Source organism: Mesoplodon bidens (assembly GCF_964165515.1).
Source record: "Mesoplodon bidens genome assembly, chromosome: 2".
Lineage (NCBI taxonomy): Eukaryota > Metazoa > Chordata > Mammalia > Artiodactyla > Ziphiidae > Mesoplodon > Mesoplodon bidens.
This window is the reverse complement of record NC_138177.1, coordinates 180449001-180469132: the sequence shown is the minus strand read 5'-3', so window position 1 is coordinate 180469132 and position 20132 is coordinate 180449001. Positions and strand designations below refer to the sequence as shown.

Here is a 20132-nt window from a genome sequence, read left to right as displayed (position 1 = left end):
CTTTTTTTCAAATTAAACACATCCATGGGAATCACAGGGGAAGAAAAGGGAACACACTGTATTTAAGAAAAAGACATCAGTTACAAACCAATAACTCTCTAAAAATCAAGCAAAACAAAGTATGAAGGGAAAAAACCTTTGTCAGAAACCATTTAAGGATAAGTAAAGTACATCATCACTATAAACTTAGAACAATTCTCTCCCAGAATTGATCACCAACAGAAAAGGTGAAGCTTCACAGAAAAAGATAAATCAGAAGGGCGCCTTCTTCACGTAATGAAATTCAGGTATTATCTTTTCATAACCCATTAAGTTTATAATTGAAAAAGTACCAAGTTGTACAACTTTTTCGACACATCTAAAAACAAACGTCAGGTCAGTAATTCACAGAAACCAGCAGAAACCAGGTAGTCACAACAGGTTTACCTCATCTCTGAAATATACTTTTAACTATGTGTTTGGCTAATTTCATAGCCATCTGTGATTCTTATGGACCTTTCTCTTATAATATCCACTAAAACAGAGAAATTCAAATACTGACCTCTAATTCGACGTAATACAAACAACAGGTCCAGAATTACATCAAATGGCCACAGTTCCTTTTTCAGTAACACCATGAGCAGGAGGCTAAAGCCCCCCACAGAGCATCTCTGTAAGTGGTCCTGCAGTGACTGTGCCACAGCGCACATACAGTTACCCCGACACAATTACCTCCTAAAAGAAGACAGACGATTGTCACTGTGTCTAAAGTGAAACCGAAGTTTTCTCAACAGGTGTAGCAGATGAGCTCAAAATAGGTCCACCTCCTCCCTTCTTGGTGCTTTAGCAACATTCAATTCTCTTTTTTTTTAATTAATTGATTGACTGATTTTTGGCTGCGCTGGGTCTTCGTTGCTTGCTGCATGCGGGCTTTCCCTAGTTGCAGCGAGCGGGGGCTACTCTTTGTTGTGGTGCATGGGCTTCTCACTGTGGTGGCTTCTCTTGTTGCGGAGCACGGGCTCTAGGCGTGTGAGCTTCACTAGTTGTGGCATGTGGGCTTCCGTAGTTGTGGCTCGCAGGCTCAGAAGTTGTGGCACACGGGCTTAGTTTCTCCGCGGCATGTGGGATCTTCCCAGACGAGGGCTCGAACCCGTGTCCCCTGCATTGGCAGGCAGATTCTTAACCACTGTGCCACCAGGGAAGTCCAACATTCAATTCTCTTAACACTTTCCCCAGAGGTTGGATTCTTTTTCGTGATGTCTTACACCTAGTATTTTCTCTCAATTTTAAGAAGGTTTAAAGATGCTGTGAAGGGGCACAGGACGGGTACCTCAGAGAAGCAGGGGTCCATTTTTATATTGGGAGCTAAAAGTGAATCATTTCTAAGCAATGCGCAGAGGGGGCTGAGGCCCACCCTGATGACAACAGTATCAAAGGCGTAAATTTCCCAGGGTCATGAATCACTACAGCAAGCATATCTGCAGCGTGTGGTACTCCGCAAGCACTGTGCAACCTTAACATTTCCATCCTCTGCGGTCCTTCAACAGCCTCAAAGGATGCCTTGGATATCAAAGCCAGCCCCACATCCGCAAGACTGGCAATCAGCATTCTAGAAAACTGCAAGAAGGCAGGCAAGATCCAAGCAAAATGGATTTGGGGAATGCAAGGAATTTGACGGCACCTGTATTCTTCTCCAGGAGTGATAAAAATATGACTAGTTCCCACAGAATTTGATTTGTAAGGGGAGAACTTACCCCAAATATCCAAACCAAATGAGAAAACAAATTATCTGAACACCTCATGGGAAAAGTAAGCACTTAACCAGACAACTCTCCCCTGCCTCAGGACCATTTTTTAAAAGGGGTGGGGGGGGAGACCCATACTAACTGTTTCAATTACAAATTAATCTTTGACTCCCAGAAAGTAAAAAAGCTTCAAAGCTTCCTTCCTGAGCGGTTAGACTGGAATAACCAACTTAAACAGCCTCTTAAATCATTTCAGGGGCCACATGCTAGCATTAGCTCTCTCTAGATCTTAACGTTAGAAGTTCACAGGCCTGTGATTCAGGTGGCAGGAAAAACTGCTACCTGCTCCTATCCCCTAAGTCAGACAACCTATTGATGCCATCCTCATTATATCTTTCCACCAAAAAATATATTTACAGATCTCTGAGATTTTTAAATTGCTGCATTTATTACAAAAGAAGAAAAAGGCAATGCATTATCACTCTCATAAAATGCTTTTTTTTTTTTTTTGCGGTACGCGGGCCTCTCACTGCTGTGGTCCCTCCCATTGCGGAGCACAGGCTCTGGACGCGCAGGCTCAGCGGCCATGGCTCACGGGTCCAGCCGCTCTGCGGCATGTGGGATCTTCCCGGACCGGGGCACGAACCCGCGTCCCCTGCATCGGCAGGTGGACTCTCAACCACTGCGCCACCAGGGAAGCCCATAAAATGCATTTTTGATGTCTCCTGTCATAAAATGAAAACAAAAATTTTATTTTAGGAAAAGACATCTAAGTTCTCTACTACAGCTGAACACTAACTGAGCACTTAGTAGTAACTGCATGAAAACATCTGAAACAAATACACCTGCATGTAGTGTTTGTATAAGAAATACATCAAGAAAACAGTGGATTTCTCTACAAGTAACATTACAGAAGATAAATACTGCTAGATTAAGTAAGGGTTGTGAGCTGCAATAGCCTAGGCTCCTGAGAAAAAGATAACTGAAGTACTTCAGATTTGTAGAGAGTTTTTTAATAAATTTATTTATTTTATTTATTTTTGACTGCATTGAGCCTTCATTGCTGCGCACAGGTTTTCTCTAGTTGCGGAGAGCGGAGTCTACTCTTCCTTGCGGTGCGTGGGCTCTAGGCACGTGGCCTTCAGTAGTTGTGGCTCGCAGGCTCAGTAGTTGTGGCTCTTGGGCTCTAGAGCGCAGGCTCAGTAGTTGTGGCGCACGGGCTTAGATGCTCCACAGCCTGTGGGATCTTCCAGAACCAGGGCTAAAACACGTGTCCCCTGCATTGGCAGGCAGATTCTTAACCACTGTGCCAACAGGGAAGCCCCCAGATTTGTAGACTTTATTTTTTCAATTTATTTCCATATCAATTTTTTCATTTCCGTTGATGTACTACAGTCCCCATTCCACAGCTGACGAAGTAGGGCACTTCATCACCCTTCGAACCCACGGTACAGGTGGATTCAGAATCCAGGTTCTCTCACGCTAACTAATCAAGCTTATTTATAATGCTCATTGGTTGTCATGGTTCAGGACATTTTGGTGAAGCAAGAAAGAACATGAATTACACAGCACGTACAGTGTGTTTAAAAGACCCAATTATTCTCTCCTATCAAATCAACATCACATATCAGCAAAACATTATTTCTAGGGTTATAAACAGTTTCCCCAAAGGTCACCCAGTTCTCATATCTCACCTTGACCCAAATGCACACAGCACACAAGAATTTTATTTGGGTATTTTTTTAGGACAGTGCTTCTAAGCCAAGAAACTGCCCTCAAGTATAAATGGAAACATCCATAAGTTAAGATAAATGCTATATTCAAGCCACTCAGTGTTCACATTAGTCTCACCCTAAGTAATCATGCCACTGACCCAAGTGTCAGTCAACACCATCTTCAATCTCCCTATGAAGAGCTAAAGGAAAAGAAAATCTAATTAAAAGCCCAAGAAAAAAATCCACTTTAATCAAAACTACAAGCCAAAGGCCAAGGGACATTGTGGGAGAAAAAACCCTAAAACTTGAAAAAACTGTTAACAAGAAAAGAGATGTCAAGGGAGAAAAAGAGGAGACACTTTAATTTAAAGGACTAAAACCAAACCAGTCAAAAACAACTTTCCAAACAGAAGAAGCATAAAAATGTGGAGAAATAAGAGAAGATGAGGGGATTAAAATGCAAAAGAATCACAGTTTTAAGGACATTTTACTAAGAAGAATAGGAAACTAAATGTTTAAAGCATTACTTTATAAAAATCAAAGTAAAGAATAACTGAGTTCTATCAAAATCAATAGAAAATCACTATAACATCTTTCCCCAAGTGGAACAACCATACAGATGAGGGTCCCAGATATGACCAGTAATAAGAGCTACTATTCTGTAACAGTCCTTGGACAGGAGCTACCTGGGACTCTACCAGATGGGAGTCAATGCTAGAGGACAGAAAGATTTTACTCAAAAAATCAGTGTGACAGTTGCATGCTTTTCTCCACAAGAAAATATCTGTGAAACATAACAGAAACACACACAAGCCAGATCACCATTGTTCTTAAAGTGAAGCAACGTAATCACCTTATCACACACACACTCACACTTTAGTATATATTAAGAAATCTCTGAAATAAAAAATGACTATAGTAACTGCAAAGGAGTTGACTCACCCATGTAAAAAAACTGACTAATTTTAAACACTTACCATATTTTTAAAATCTTTTTACCTCAAAAGCTTTTACACTTCAGATTTAGTATTTTTTATTAATTTCAGAAAAAGTGGAAAAGTTTGTGTCACCTTTAGCAGTTGGAAATCAGTTTCAACTACAAGTTATTTAAAAGAAATCACTCCCCATCCAGTACCAAAGCACTGAGATTCCAAAGCAGTTTCATGCCTAATTCCATTTGGAACCCAGCTAGCCCAACTGCACTCTCAGTTAAGAGAGGCCTATAGACTGGAAAAATAACAAGAAAAGTTGCATTTCCCATTTCCTATTTTGGGCCTAATATGCTGATGAGCTTGGAAAGAAAGAGAGCACCTCAATTTCAGCTTGATAGTTATTTACTACGAATAATAAAGCAATGGTTGGCACTCAATTTTAAAACAAATGAGTAAAACCCACAAATTGTATACTTTAAAAGGGTAAATTTTACAGTATGTGAATTATATCTCAGTAAAGTTATTTTTTAAATAAACAAATAAATGGTACTTGGAAAGAAGTGATCCATATAACATAAACCACCCAGCTCTACTACTGAGAGACAACAAAAAAGCGTATTTTAAAATTCTGATATATAAAAAGATCATTAACTTCATTCATGGTCTAAGATGAAAATTAAAATAAAATATTGTACATTTTTCTCCTATCAGATTACCAAAGATAAGAACTTCCATAATGTCCAGGGTTGGTGATAAGATAAAGAAATCTAAACCCTAAAACACTCTGTGTACACCAGCACATCTTGGAGGGCAATTTATTCACAGCTCTGAAAATTAAAAATGCACACACCTATTGCTGCAGCAATTCCACTTCTAAAAATTTACCCTACAGATACACCTATGCAATTGTACAGGTACAAGGATTTTAAAAAAAAGCGAGAATCAGTCTAAGTGTCCATCAACAGGAAATTAAAGTATGCATCCACACAATGCCCCACTATGCAGATTGAAAAAAAAAGAAAGAAAGACGAGGTATAATTACAATTGATTTGAAAAATGTGATTGGAGTATTAAGTGAAAAGCAAAATTCAAGAGAGTACGTATAGCATATACACATGTGCTTATATATGCATAGGAAACGTCTAGAAGAATATTGGGGGAGTGGGCACTACTCTTCTTGAACTGTATGAATCGATTATAATGAGTATACATTAATTTTATAATTACAACTTATATTTAATTACAATGCATCAGGCTCTCAGACAGTCTCACCCTGGTGTTAAGTCTCCCCAGGCAATGACCCCTGTCTTTCCAGTGCTCTACTGTTCCAGCCGAACCAGTCTGTTCTTCCTTAGAGAAATCAGCCCAAAGGACTCCTCTCCAAAATGCTCTTGCAATCTGGTTGGAACTGCTACCAGCAACAGCTTCAAACATAAATTACCTGAGTTGAAAGAACTACGTCTGCCTGCACCTGCTACAGAACATTTCTGAAGACTTTTTTTTAAAAAAGGAAATTGAAACACAATTTAATAATCCTCATCATAGAAGCAGCAAATGTACCGTTTCCCATGTTTTCCAGCCTTTGTGCCTTTGCTCCATGAAACTTCCTGCCTGAAATCCTCTTAGCTACTTATCACATGTCCAAATCCTGCCAATCCTTCAAAACACAGGTTAAACACCTCCTCCTACACCACACCTTCCCTAAGGCCTCCAGCCAGAGCTAATTCTCTTTCTTAAACCACAGCACCAACACCTTGAGGTACTTTCCTCTACCTAGTACTCCACTGTACACATGTCTTATTCTCATTGGTGAGAAAATTCTTCAAAGGCACACAACTGGTGTATACGTCATTGTGTATACCCCAGTTCATACATAAATTAACCTGATGTGTTACTATAGCATCTAATAACAAAAGCATGGAAAGAACCTAAAACTAAAAAGCACAGCTTCTTCTTATGTATTTATGTAATATCTATACATGACAAACAGTAGGAGTATGAAAAGGTAAGGCTCCCTCTCTCTCCATCCCCCTCCCCAGGGCCCTACTATGCCTCCTTAAAAGGCAATCACTATGATCAATTTCTTAACACAGGGTTTTAAGAAGTTCTTGGACACTATAACTTTATAACACATTCATAACTTTGGGTCTAAGTTGACAGAAGTAACTGGTATGTCAATTATACAACTGCACGCTGTGTACATGTATGCTGTGGCAAAGAAAATATGACAACCAACAGACAGAAAGATAAACTGTGTCCTATGACTTACAAAATTAAATTTCTCCCGAGTTGTGAGAAGAAAAGTCATTGTTCATTATCAACAAACGTATAGACTGTTTCAAGCATGCCTATAAACCTAGTTATTAGAGTTTTCTCATAATGTAAAAACTGCTTAAGGATTCCATAAAGACTCTAAAATTCCCACTAAGCTATGAAAAAGGTGCTAAGCGATTACAGATAAAATACTAAAGAAAAATGTAGATGTTTTATAAAGCTAGATATCTTAAAGAATATTAATAAACTGTTTATAAAAGCATTTCTCAATATCATATTAATAGTTACAAGATGTCTGCATAGTTTTCTAATTTATAAATGATAAGAATCAAATGTTTGGCTTCCCTGGTGACGCAGTGGTTAAGAATCTGCCTGCCAACGCAGGGGATACGGGTTCGAGCCCTGGTCTGGGAAGATCCCACATGCCGCGGAGCCACTAAGCCCGTGCACCACAACTACTGAGCCTGTGCTCTGGAGCCCGCGAGCCACAACTGCTGAGCCCACGTGCCACAACTACCAAAGCCTGCAAACCTAGAGCCCGTGCTCCGCAACAAGAGAAGCCACCGCAATGAGAAGCCTGTGCACCACAACGAAGAGTAGCCCCCCCTGCCACAAGTAGAGAAAGCCTGCATGCAGCAACGAAGACCCAACACAGCCAAAAATAAATAAATAAATAAATAAATAAAAATTTTTAATGGCATTATCAAGAATTTGTCCAAAAATCAGCTTCCTGAATATGTCTTGGGGTTAAAAGATTAAGCCAAATCTCCTTTATCATCAACATCAATAATATTACACAATAAAATTATTCATTCAGTCATTCAACAAGTGAATGAATACCTACGGCATTCCTCACATGCTAGATGCAAAGAACACTGAGCTCTGCCCTTACCTGAACAATGCACCTGAGGTTGCAAAATCTGAAGGCAACACTCCAGGTGCCTCTTTTCTAGCCTCCAAGTTAATCATCCCCCATCTGTCGTCACAGTCTTCTTTCAGACTGAGCATAATATGATTAGGCTTCAGTTCTGCTCTGTTAACATAATTATATAAAATCATATTCCTCAAAGATTACACTCCCATTACCAAAATTAAAATCAGCACATTACCGAAATGCCACAGTAGCTATCATTAATGGTGGGCCACTTTTCCAAATGGCAAATCTAATTCATCACATGACATTTCTCATTAATTTCATCTCAAAGAGTAACCTTATCCTTAAATTTGAAAAACACTTTGCACCTCCCCCCAGGTCCCAGGGGCTGACCTAAAAAAAGTCAGAATGTAGGGCTGCTAGACCGATAGCCAACGGTTTTTGGTTATTTCTCACAGGCCATTAAACCAAGCTCACTAGAGAGCTGAAGGTGGACCAACAAGACGCGCCTCTCTCTCTCCATATCCTACCTTCTTGAACCTCTCTAAGAGGAGGGAATATTAATCTGATGGGGTCACAGTTCAAAACACTGATTGGACTTGTTTAACAAGTTCGAATATTAATTGCAGATTAAAAGTTACACACAGGGCTTCCCTGGTGGCGCAGTGGTTGGGGGTCCGCCTGCCGATGCAGGGGACACGGGTTCGTACCCGGGTCTGGGAAGATCCCACATGCCGTGGAGCAGCTGGGCCCGTGAGCCATGGCCGCTGAGCCTGCACGTCCGGAGCCTGAGCTCTGCAACGGGAGAGGCCACAACAGTGAGAGGCCCGCGTACCGCAAAAAAAAAAAAAAAAAAAAAAAAAAAGTTACACACAGATATACTCAAGGGATGGCTGTCTTGCTCTTGCTCGTTTCTCTCACACACGCTCTAGAAGACTAACATTTGGGTCTTTGGTAAAGTGGCCAGCCAGAGGAGTAAGTCGGCGAGATTTAGGAGGAAGGGAGGTCCCTTGCCTAGGCTTTAAGTTTAAGCAATACACACCCCAACCCAGTTTACTAGACAGCTCTGTATTGGTATTTTGGCCAAAAGCCCAATTAATAATAAAATACTACTCTGAATTTCCCACTTGCCATTATTCTACTTAACATAAATCTCCTTTAGGAACATCACAAGGAAGAGGGACAGCTAAGTTATGATGTCTGATTATTCATTAACACCCCGAACCTCACCAATACTTTCTGGTATATGTCATTCACTTTATTTATTTATTTATTTTTGGTTGTGTTGGGTCTTCGTTTCTGTGCGAGGGCTTTCTCTGGTTGCGGCGAGCGGGGGCCACTCTTCATCGCGGTGCACAGGTCTCTCACTATCGCGGCCTCTCTTGTTGTGGAGCACGGCTCCAGATTCGCAGGCTCAGTAGTTGTGGCTCACGGGCCCAGTTGCTCCTCGGCATGTGGGATCCTCCCAGACCAAGGCTCGAACCCGTGTCCCCTGCATTAGCAGGCGGATTCTCAACCACTGCGCCACCAGGGAAGCCCTGTCATTCACCTTATATTTAATCATGTACTGTTCCGTAGCATTTCCTATATTCAAGGAATAGTAAAAACTTTATGTTGCTGACTTAGAATTTATTTGAACCCTCTAGAGTTGACCCATTGCTCCTACATAGCTCGTAGTTGTTGAGCGTTGCAGATAAAGAAACGGAACATAGTGGAAAGCTAGATCTATGGATGACAATGATAACTGGAATAATTTTTAAAATTAGGCTAACACTGAGCACTTATTATTTACCAGAGACATTTTAAGCACTTTATATGTATTAATTACACTGGTCCTCACAACAAATTTATGAGTACTATTATTACCCCTACATTGCAGATGAGGAAACTGAGCCACAGAAAGTAAGCAACTTGCCTAAAGTCAGACTTAATAAGCAGAAAGCTGGCAACTGAGTCTAGAGCTCTTAACTACTTTGCTACAATAGTATAATAGTTATGGGTGGACAAATACAGATTGGTAAATCTTGAGGCTCAGTGCCCAGAAGACATCTGAGGAGACAGAGGGCAACATGGGTCCAGATCTCAGAAGAGAGATCAGGGCTGTATTTATAAACCTGCAGGTTGGAAGCACTCGGTGGAATGAGCTCACTCTGGAAGACAGCGCTGAGGGAGGAGTTAATGGACAGAACCATGAGGAACACCAATATTTAAAATAAAGGTGACATTTTTAAGTCAAACTGATGATGCAGTAAGCCGGTATTTTTGTATTATATACATATAAAACACACAGTACATTAGAAATCAAAATATGTAATAGGTATACCTACTCTGGGAACTAGAACTACAACGACTACGGGTTATGGTAGCACCTGCTTTCAATGCACTGTTGGGCGTAGCACGTTAGACGGGACACCACCCACAACACTGTTTCAACGGGAGGGAATCATCTGCTCTAAGATCTACATTCAGAAATGACCTCCAAGGAATACACAGTTGTGAAAAGAAAGACGGCCTAAATAGATGCCCAAATTTCAATGATTCTAAGGCGCACAATGTTTTACATTTGTAAGTCATGAGGACTGGGACAGGTCTTACATAGTTTAATTGGCAGCATTTTATTTCTTAGTGGTACATAAAATATGATGCATCTTACTACTGATGGCATCTTAAGACACCATGAAATGTGTCTTTTAGAATACATCCCATTCTACATGTGAGCATACATACTGGTATAGTTACAGGAAAGCTTTCTGCTTTCAAGGGGTTTACAATCTAATGGAAAGAACATGATTAACAATAAGATACAAATGCAAAGAATAAACATTAATACAAGATATGAAGTGATAAAATGAGTGAAAAGGTTAAAGAACTGAAGGTACTTAATTGCTAGGAAATATGAGTAGCCAAACCAAAACAACTTAAGGCAGTGTGTCCTAAGCACAGTTTTAACTGAAACAGATGAAATCTGATGGAACAAGAACAGAAAGAAGGTAGGAAATAAATGGTATCTCAACAAAGGCAGAGAGAGAAGATGAATAATGTGAGGTTATGGTCACATCCCTCTCCTCTTAGAACCAGCAACTACCTGCTAGTTAAAGTAAAGCACTGCTTGAAGATAACTAATCAAAGGGGAAGCCTTTTTTTAATCTTCTGTATCTCTCTCCTTTGAATCCCTGTGATAGCTTTTTTTTTCGTGTATTTATTTATTTTTGGCTGCATTGTGTCTTCGTTGCTGCACGTGGGCTTTCTCTAGTTGCGGCAAGCGGGGGCTACTCTTCGGTGCAGTGCATGGGCTTCTCATTGCGGTGGCTTCTCTTGTTGTGGAGCACAGGCTCTAGGCACAAGGGCTTCAGTAGTTGTGGCGTCCAGGCTCAGTAGTTGTGGCGCACGGGCTTAGCTGCTCCGTGGCATGTGGGATCTTCCCAGACCAGGGCTCAAACCCGCGTCCCCTGCATTGGCAGTCGTATTCTTAACCACTGTGCCACCAGGGAAGCCTCCCCTGTAGTAGTTTTAAAATCTACAAATTCTTTGATACTCCTCCCTTCAAGAGCTGCATCTTAATTCCCTTCTCTTTGCCTGTGGGCCGGACTTAGTGACTTGATTCTAACTAGTAAACTATGATGGACGTGACAGTGTGTGACTTCTGAGACGAGGCCATAAAAAACTTCCTCCTCGCTTTCTCTCTTTCCCCTCCCTCCTCTCATTCTGGGGGAAGCCAAAGGCCATGTAATGAGGTCATACAGGTAACCATATGGAAAGGTCTATGTGGCAAGCAACCAAGGCTTCTTGCAGAGGCCCTTCTTCCCACAGCCCAGGGAGTGAGTCACCTGGAAGCAGAGCCTCCAGCCCCGATCAAGCCTTCAGATGATGGCAGCTCCAGCTGCATCCTAACTGCAACCTCAGGAGAGACCTCTGAGCCAGAGCCACTCAACTAGGCCACTCCCAGACTACTGACCACAGAAACTGTGAGATAATGAATTTTACCGTGCTGTCACCAGGTTTTGAGGTAACTTGTTACGCTGCAATCCATAACTAATACAACCCCAGAGTATTCTGTGTCTCTAAAATACCTATTTTTTTAAATTTTATTGAAGTATGATTGATTTACAATGTTGTGTTAATTTCTGCTGTACAGCAAAGTGATTCCATTATACATTTATATATATTCTTTTTCACATTCTTTTCAATTATGGCTTATCACAGGATACTGAATATAGTTTCCTGTGCTATACAGTAGAACCCTGTTGTTTATCCCCTAAAACACTTACCTTTATCTTCTAACAGTTAAGTGTACACCGATGGCCAGTATAGAGAAAATTTCTAGAAGGCTGCTCTCTTCATCTTTACATGCCTATAAGGCTTACTTCAGTGAACTGCATAGTTAAGTACCGGTTTTCGTTTATTATTTGTTAAAAGACCAGTGCTTATACAAGTGACTGCAGTTATCCAAAAATGAAGTGACTATATCTTGAATAAGAGTATAGCTACTGGAGCAGGGTAAAAAAGAAAAATATTGATTTGACCTGATTACAAGACAGAATGAGCGATAACAGATGCAACAATCAAAAGTAACTCCAGAATGACAAATGTATAAGGTGGAAACAGTAGTTATGTTGTACCCTTGGAAAGACTAAAGTGGAAAACTTGCTTGAAGAAAAACAGTACAGAGCGGCAAAGCATTATAACAGTGACACCCAGAACTGACTTCTTCATTATTAAGGAAAAAAGGACAAAAGCCACTTGATTAAGAAAGGATTAGCTTCACATGTGTTTCTCAAACTGTTCTACAGAATAGTGGTTCTCATTAAAACATCACAGGTATTCTTTGGGGAAGGGAAAAACAAACAAACAAAAACCCTCTACATACCACAGTCCTAAGTTTTGAAGGCTTTAGGGTGCTAATATGCATTATAAATTTATTTGACCTTAGAACAGTTAAAATACTTGCAGCATTTCAGTATGCCATGAATATAGTTTGGGAAACACCAAATTGGGTAAGCAGGTAGGTAGACAAGTAGATGAGGAGATTCGTAGGAAATAAAACAAGACAAATGTAATAAAATGATCTCACCTAAAGAAGAGAACATATAACTGACTACCACTGATGATTATGTACAGTTTCTTAAAGGAAAATAAACTTAGATAAGCTATCAAAAGCAACAACAGCTGCACCAGATATCAGGGAAAATGAAGATGGAAAAAACGTGACAGGATAGAAAAGAAGAAAAAAAATGTCCTTTCCATAGGCCGTGGCTCAGAATGCCTTCCACCCTCTCAGCTCCTACCGTGCACCTCACTGAGAGCTGGTGTGAGCACCCCACCATCTAGAAGGTAGGCAGGTAGCTTAAGAGGCGGCCTGATCCCAAACCCTTTACCAACAGTGATGATAACTAACACCCTATCAGATCTTCTTTCTCGGGAAATGTTAATTAAATATATTAAGAGTCCTCAGTGGAAGTGGAAGCAGAGGGACAAAGACACGAAGAAACCGGAGATACAACAGCTGAGTGAAGAGCAGAGGATGAGGTGGTCAAGCTCTGGCTGTTCAGTGCCTTGTGCAAGAGAAGAACGCCTTTCTTCAATAAGAAATTGAAGTTAGTATATTGTTGTTCCACCTGAACAACCTTACGTGATGGCCCTGCCAGAGACGGCAGCATCTCAGCCAGGTGATGCCCCTTCAGCCACGTTCGATGACCCACCCAGGAAGAAGGGAGAGGGAAGGGAAAGAGGAGGGAAAGGGCAGGAGGAACACAGGCTCTGCCTTTAATAAGGAGCATCTAGTTCATTTTTTTTTTAATGTATTTGTTTTTATTTATTTATTGTTTTTGGCTACATTGGGTTCCGTTGCTGCGCACAGGCTTTCTCCAGTTGCAGCAAGCAGGGGCCACTCTTCCCTGCGGTGCCCGGGTTTCTCATGGCGGTGGCCTCTCCTGCTGCAGAGCGTGGGCTCTAGGCGTGCAGGCTTCAGCAGTTGCAGCACGAGGGCTCAGCAGTTGTGGCTCGCAGGCTTAGTTGCTCCGTGGCATGTGGGATCTTCCTGGACCAGAGATCGAACCAGTGTCCCCTGCATTGGCAGGTGGACTCCAAACCACTGTGCCACCAGGGAAGTCCCAGGAGCATCTAGTTTAAATTCACCTGAGTGATGTTTTCATATACCAAATATATTTCTAAATCAGTGGCCAGAGTCTACCCACCCCATGAGGAATCAAGCCAAGCTGTTCTAGCGTGGATACACTTCCCCAGGGTAGCCAGGTTCTGCCCAGGGAGGGAGAGGTTTCCAGAGCCTCCCAGGCAGCTTCTCCAAATTCATACATGCAGACACATGCCCACACTCCAGCTGTCTCACACTCCTAAACTGTGTTCACCCCACACACTAAGTGCCACGGAAACTCTACCCGCCTCCTGCTCCCCACCCCCCAAAGAAGCAAGGGGGTCAGGAATCAGACCTCTGGGAGCCGGTGGACACCCGTAGGTGTCTCTGCTGAGCGTGGCCATGGGTGCTGGAATGGGTCTCTGCAGGAGGGGCTCTCCCGTGCTGCTCCAACACTCTGCCTCGAGATGTTGCACGGCCATGCTTGCTCACGAGTTCTCCTTCAGGTTAGTCCAGGCCCACAGCGCAAACACTGTGCCCTTATGAGTGGTGTCCTTATGCTACACAGTGTCTGGACATCCATACACTGCCCTGGCACTAGGGCATACAGTCAACAAACTCTTCCCACTGAGGCGGTAATCGGGTCACTAAAGCTGGGCAGCATCCATACCCCTAACAGCATTCTAGCATCCACAAGACCCGTCTGAACCTGTGGTGCTTCTGTGAGGCCTCTCGAAGTTTAAATATCTTTCCACTTTTTCCCAATATGTGAGAATGACTTGGAAGACTCTCTGCTCCTCGTACAAAACCCTCACAAATCACATGTATATAACTAGTTTAAAATCAGGATATGACCCGTAGCTTCAACTTCTGTTGCAAAAGCCCAAGAGAAATAGGCTGTAAGAATTCCTCAAATACCAAGTGATCTATGAATTAGAAGTCTTATCATTTTGTAACATAACCACATAAAGAAATAGTCCACAGTTAAGTATGTTGCTGACATACTGGCAAATTTTACCAAATAAAAACAACAATTTTACACTAGCACAAACAGGTCACCTTACCAAAAAACCTCATACAGTATTAGCAGTCCTACTGACCTCGTTACCTAATGTACAGACACATATTACATCGTGCATTGCTTGCCAAACCAACAAGTTACACAAATCACAATTCCAAACAAAATCCAATCTAGTAAATAGATTTCGTATTTCAGCATGTTTGAGTTTTTTTTGTGGTCAAATGTTCACTAAAATGTCTTAAGCAATCTTAACTATTTTCTCCTCATTATTTAAAAAACACTAGAACTCTCTTAGACAAGAAACTAAGCACAAGCCAACAGGCTCACCAAAATCACACTTAGGACAAGTAGAGCTACAGATTTGGAATAATTACCAACATATTAATTATTAACAATTACTTAACTGTGATTCAAGAGAAATTCCTGGTTGGTGAAAAACCCTACAACGAACTAGAGCACATTATCAGAAACATTATCTCAGACAATAGTGTATTGTTTCAGGGTGTGTGTGTGTGTGTGTGTGTGTGTGTGTGTGTGTAATGAAGTTCACAGCTGTGTTACACTAATGACTCAAACACCTGAATTTTCTGCTATCTTAACCTTTAAGTCAACTACGAAAGAAGCTGCCAAAAGCAGTTAGGAGCACAAAATTCCCCAAAGAACTGGGTATATACAACTTATTTTACTACGTAAATTTTCATTACTGAGATTTGAACAAGATGTTAGAGAATCAAAACTAATTTTAAAAGCAAGGGCTGCTTACTGAATCCATAATAATATTCAACATACACTGGTTTTTAGAAGGGCACAAGCCATATTCGTGTGTGTGTTTACAGCACCTGGCACATTTCTGTCCAATATTACATATAATTGTTGCAGGACCTGACAATGATTACCGTCTCACTTTTTTAAAACTTTATGACTAACCATTAAGTCAAAGTTGAAAAAGTAACTGGTGCATTTATTTCTTGATTTGGGTTACCTTCTTGTTGTGAATTGGTTCTCAGTTATTCTAGTTACCTTGTAACAAAACATTGGCAGAGACTGTAGGGGACTGAAATTACCTGACTCTACTCTTGCTGAATAAATAATACATTTGACCTGTTCACATTTCATTGTAAAAGATCCACAGCTTTAGAGATTACACTCTAAGCTTTGAAAGCAAAGTGAATCAGAAATCACATTCCTAAGAGCAGCCAGTCTGGAACAGAAGATGTTTATTCTACACTGAATCCCCCTTGCCACTGCAAACCTCTCTAACAGTTTCATTATATTTAAAACAGTTGAGATGGGTAGGACGTATGATAATAAGAATTCTTCAAGGTATTTATCAAGCAGATTATCTCTGAAACTACACCTTGGTTTAGAAGCCTTTGAGCAGGAATTTGGCCTTCTGTGTTAATCTGTACATACTCATTTCGCATCTTCTCTTGACTCTTATTTTTTTTTTACTCTAATCCATAGAACAATTTATCCTATCAGACTTAATTTTGTTTATATGACTCTTGGAAACACTGCTGCAGTACAGCACTATTACATATGCAAAACTGCTGATTTCAGTGAGCTCCTCTCCTACCCCTCCATCCCTCACCCCTCCCACCCCCATTAAATCTTGGGGGAAAACCTCTGGGTCCAGTGCTGGGATTTTTCTTTTCTATAGGGTAGGTCTACTTGACTTTTTACTAATGATACTGAAAACTTTTTAAAGACTGCTAGTGTGGGGCTTCCCTGGTGGTCCACCGGCTAAGACTCCCGAGTTCCCAGTGCTGTGGGCCCGGGTTCAATCCCTGGTCAGGGAACTAGATCCCACATGCTACAACTAAAGATCCTGCATGCTGCAACTAAGATCCGGCGCAGCCAAATAAATAAATAAAAAGACTGCTAGAGTATGTAGAGTTTCAGACACCAAGAACACAAATAAGCCCCCTTACTTTTTTTAATATTTCAAGGCAAACTGTATTTCTCATAAAAGACAGACAGTCCTTGGAAGTCACAATGTATAAATACTTCTAATAATAGAACAAATTAATTTCAAGACAGCCAGTAACATAAAAAGCCTCAATGCAGCCGTGCCTGTCAAAGAGCATCTGTATTAGTAACTCAGGGAAATGGCATTTGCAGGAAAGCACTACAACTGTGTTCAAAAGAAAATCATTAGGCCTCAGAGGTTAATCCCCTCCCCCATCCTCTTCTTCCGGATCCTTCAAGGCAATTAACCAGTAGAAGGCGCTACTCTGCAACCCACAATATTCACACCAACCTGCATCCTTGGCCCAGAGCTGGGTTCTAACCCAGGTGTACTCTTCTCAGCCTATTCCCTGTCCAGCGTTCTAGGAAGCCTCTACATTAGCCCCAAAAGCAGAAAACCAGATCTTTTCTTATAACCCCGATTTTTGAAACAATACAAAACAAAACACAGAGAGCTCAACAGCCAGTATACCTGTCTTATCAAACCTTCAGACCACCACCAATATGTCAAAACATAAACACACACACTTTGCTAACTATTAACCTCGAATACAATCTTTATTATCTTAACTGAGACAATCTACTTCTACCTAGAAAAGACGACCCTGGTCACATTCACTACAGCTACAGTCAACTAAACAAATCACTGTCTCCAACAAAGTCAGGGGCAATGAGGAATACGAAAGCTGACTATAAGGCCACGACATATAATGAGGGATTTTATCTTTACATGCACAAAAAAGAAAGAACAGTAGAAACCAGGGGCTGCAAAGGCAAGAAAGGGTGATGGAAAAGAGGAGTCTCTGAACATGTTTTTGAGTGTCCTTTAGTTTCCGACGTACTCTTCTACCTCTTAACAAGGTTGCAAAAAAAGGCCAGACAGAAGATGGGTGAAAGAAAACTGAAGAAGAAAAGCACCCACTCTTCCTCCATCTCCTCTCCCCTCTCCCAAAAAAGCTGTTTGTCTGTGCAAACCTAGTCCCAAATATGGGAGACAGAGAATGAATGTGTGTATGGAAGAACAATGAGCCCTCTGCCTGGTATTTTGTGTGTGTGTGTGTGTGTGTGTGTGTGTGTGTGTGTCTGTATGTCTGCCTCTGCCTTTTTTCCCTTCGACCTCAACAACAGGGAGAGCTGGAAGCCAGCTTCCCATCCAGCCTAGGCCATCGAAATCCAAACTGGTTCATAATTTACGGTGGAATTAACTCAGCAAACAAATCGAGGAAAGGAAATAGCTACCCAAAGATGATTTTACTATTGTATAGATCCATCCTCTCTCCCCTCCCCCAACAGACTGAGGCTACAGAAACCAGTGTACACCAGACAAAAAGGTCTCTCTTTAAATGGAAAGCAATTATGGAAACTGTTTCAAATCTAAACATAGGACGTGTTAATTTGTGTTACATTAAAATGTTTGTTGTGCAATTCACCGAGTGACCCTTTTACTAGTTATCTTTTTTGTGTTTAAAAAAAATGCTTTGGAGAAAAAAGAAAACTATTTCAGGATTCATACAAAACTACTTTCTAAATGTACCTTAAAATAGCAACACATACTCAAACATTTAAAACACCCATTTTCTCAAGGACACATTTTGCTGAAATCAATGTCTGAAGTCTGTAATCCAGAAAAAAACTGTAAGCAAACCTTGGAAAAGAGGCAGAGGAAAATGACAATTCAACAATGAATCATTCTGTTTTCCTTTCAACAACTTCTCAAGCAACCAGTTTCAAAGGAAACCTGCAATACTTTCTCCCTCCCAACACACGATCTATGTAAAACTACTTTTTCTTCTTTCCAAAACCTTAAAAAATATAATAATACTAATAAAAATAAAAGCCACTCTCCTTCAGAGAGCTGAACTAAAACATGATAGTAAAAATCCTCTGCTGCCGCAAGTGATTTTTGGTTTTAAAATTCAAGAACCACACAGAGCAAAGGACTAGAGATTTCGAACACAAAGAATCTTCCCCTAATGTGAAAATGAGACTTTAAGAAAAGTCCTCCCCCAAGACCCCCAAATCCACAAACATTCAAGAAATTCACAGTTTCGGTCCTGGACTTCCTCCCTCCGCGCCTCCCCGCCCCCCAGTTCAGCCCATGATTTAGTCACATGAAACAGTTTAACCTCAAACAAGTCAAACCAGAGCAGGACTAAGCAGCAAAGAAAGAGCAGGGGTCAGCGGGCGAGAGGGACAGCTACCTGGCCCGCACAGGGCCAAGCGGCCCCCGGCCCTTTATTCCCGCCCGCCCCGGCCGTGCGCGGCCCCTACCCGGGACCCGGGCTTCCATGCCGAGCCCTCGGCCCGCCCCACGCCCGCGCCCAGAACGAGGGGCCACAACAGCGGGCAGACGCCGCGCGCGGGCAACTTGCAGACTTACCTCCCCCGGACGCGCTACACCATTAACGGAGGTGTGTTCGGCCGGCTCCTGGGAAAGTGGGGGGACGGGGCGGGAGGCCCGAGGGGCTGGGGCCGCCGGGCTCGGGCCGAGGGCTGGCCGGCCGCGGGGACAGAGCCGGGGGCTGCGGGGGCTTCCCTCCCGTGACCTTTCGTGCGGGCTCCACCAGGCTCCGCGCTCGGCCAGTCCTTCAGGAACGGGAGCCCAGGCTCATGTCTGGTTTTGTTTTTCTGAGGGCGAGGGGGCTCCCGGAGGATGATGGTGTATTTTTTTTCCCCCTCAAGTAGGAGAGAAAACGAGGCAGAGACAATGTGGGAGGCGAGCGAGGGGAAAGGAGCGCGGAGGCGGGGGCGAGACCCGAGCCGGGCGAGCGTCTCGGGAGTGCGGGAGGAAGAAGAGGCTAGGAGCGCGGGGGGCGGCTCGCGAGCGTCTGTAGGAGCGGCGGCGCCTCGGCTATGGTGGCCGAGCCGCGGCGGGGCTGCTGAACCGACCCACCGCCCACTCCGCGCTCGGGCCCGGCCCACCTCGCAGTATCGCGCCTCGCCATTGGCGCGTCCCGGCGTGACGCATGAGGAGGCCGGGCCAATGGGAGGCGGAGGGCGGGCGAAGGGGCAGGACTTCTTTGAGACCGAGCTCGCTCGCTCTCTCTTTTTCTCTCTCTCTCTCTCTCTCTCTCTCTCTCTCTCTCTCTCTCTCTTTTTTTTTTTTTCCTCTCTTTCTAATAAAATGAGCAGAAACGAAGGAGGGGAGCGGCAGAGCTCTGGCTCCGCGGCGGCCAGGCTTGAGCGCGCGCTCCAGCAGGCGGCCTGGCGGTGGGCTGGGCTCCCCGCCGGCCGTGTCTTTGTGCGGGTCCCAGGCTGGGGCGCGCAGCGGGCAGGTCCCAGGGGCGGGATTGGCTGGAGTCCAGTGCTCCTGTTATTACCAGGGTCACGGTTTGCCTTTTCAGCCACTTAAGACGCGGATTCATGTCCCTGGGGGGACCGGGAGTGGGTTAGAACGATTCGCTCAAAGACTCGAAATTCTGATGCGTATTAACGTCTTCAAAATAAGTCTATGGAAAGATTAATTAGAAAAAGAAAATAGAAATTGGTAGGGGCTTCCCTGGTGGCGCGGTGCTTAAGAATCCGCCTACCAA

General features: G+C 42.7%; 1 protein-coding gene across 4 annotated transcripts in view; it reads right to left on the bottom strand.

Annotated features, from left to right (window-relative positions):
• RERE (arginine-glutamic acid dipeptide repeats) overlaps positions 1-19844 on the bottom strand; it is a 437697-nt gene extending 417853 nt beyond the window's left edge. For all 4 annotated transcript variants that reach the window (XM_081215086.1, XM_081215082.1, XM_081215088.1 and 1 more), the window contains exon 1: positions 18980-19844. The gene's annotated coding sequence lies outside the window, so the exon portion shown is untranslated. The remainder of the gene's footprint in view (positions 1-18979) is intronic.
• Positions 19845-20132: the final 288 nt, after the last annotated feature.